Source organism: Pan troglodytes, chromosome 12 (genome assembly GCF_028858775.2).
Source record: "Pan troglodytes isolate AG18354 chromosome 12, NHGRI_mPanTro3-v2.0_pri, whole genome shotgun sequence".
Lineage (NCBI taxonomy): Eukaryota > Metazoa > Chordata > Mammalia > Primates > Hominidae > Pan > Pan troglodytes.
The window spans coordinates 46,811,394-46,812,512 of record NC_072410.2 but is presented as its reverse complement, the minus strand read 5'-3'; positions in this window follow the sequence as shown (position 1 = coordinate 46,812,512).

Genomic DNA, 1,119 nt, shown 5'->3' with positions numbered 1-1,119 from the left:
TCTGAAAGCTGTTAACCCTTTTGTCTTTTTACTCTAGAAAACATCCATCCATTTTTCAAAAATCAGCACAAATTTGACATCCTCTATGAAGATTTATTTAACCTCTCTAGAAAGAGTTAGGCACCACTCTCTTGAGGTGTCATGTCTTCAGGATATTCTTTAGAAATATCCACACCGATACTCATATTTATGTTTGTCACCCACATCCTATTCTATGTGAATTGTACTCTCTGAAGTACAGAGTGCACAGTCTTGTTGGCAACTATATGGTGACTATATTAATTTTTATGTTTCTAAACATATTACATTTCTAACCTTACATCACAGCCTTTAATCTTAAATACAATTTTGAACTTTTCAGTACATACTTGATTACATTTTGGTTTGATTACACCCTCCCTCTGTACACACTATTTTCCTTATCATTGTAAGGATCTCTACCATTTCCCTTGCCGCCATTTAAGTGTGGTGGAATTTGTAAAGCAATATACCTGTTATTTACTGATTTCTGTTTCTATCTCCCACTTGGTTATAAATTTGGGAGTAGAAGACAACTACTACTTATATGTCCTTTCAAATCTCAGCCCTAATCTATAAAGCTCAGTTTTTCTTTGAGACACAGAAATTATTGTATTTTATTTCTTATAATTTCAACTTTATTTTAGATTTAGTCAGAATAGTAGCCATTCTGACTGTTATGAGATAATATCTCATTGTGGTTTTGATTTGCATTTTTCTGATGATTAGTGATGATGACCTTTCTTCATGTTTGTTTTTCACGCTTGTTTCTCATGTTTGTTGGCTGTTTGTATGTCTTCTTTTGAGATGTATCTGTTCATGTCTTTAATTCATTTTTAATGGGGTTATTTGATTTTTGCTTGTTAGTTTGGGTTCTTCATAGATCTTGGATATTAGTCTATTGTCAGATGCATAGGTTATGAATATTTTCTCTTATTCTGTAGGTTGTCCGTTGATAGTTTCTTTTGCTGTGCAGAAGCTGTTTCACTTAATTAGGTCTCACTTGTTAATTTTTGTTTTTGTTGCAATTGCTTTTGAGGACTTAGTCATAAATTCTTTTCCAAGGCCAATGCCCAGAATGGTGTTTCCTAGGTTTTCTTC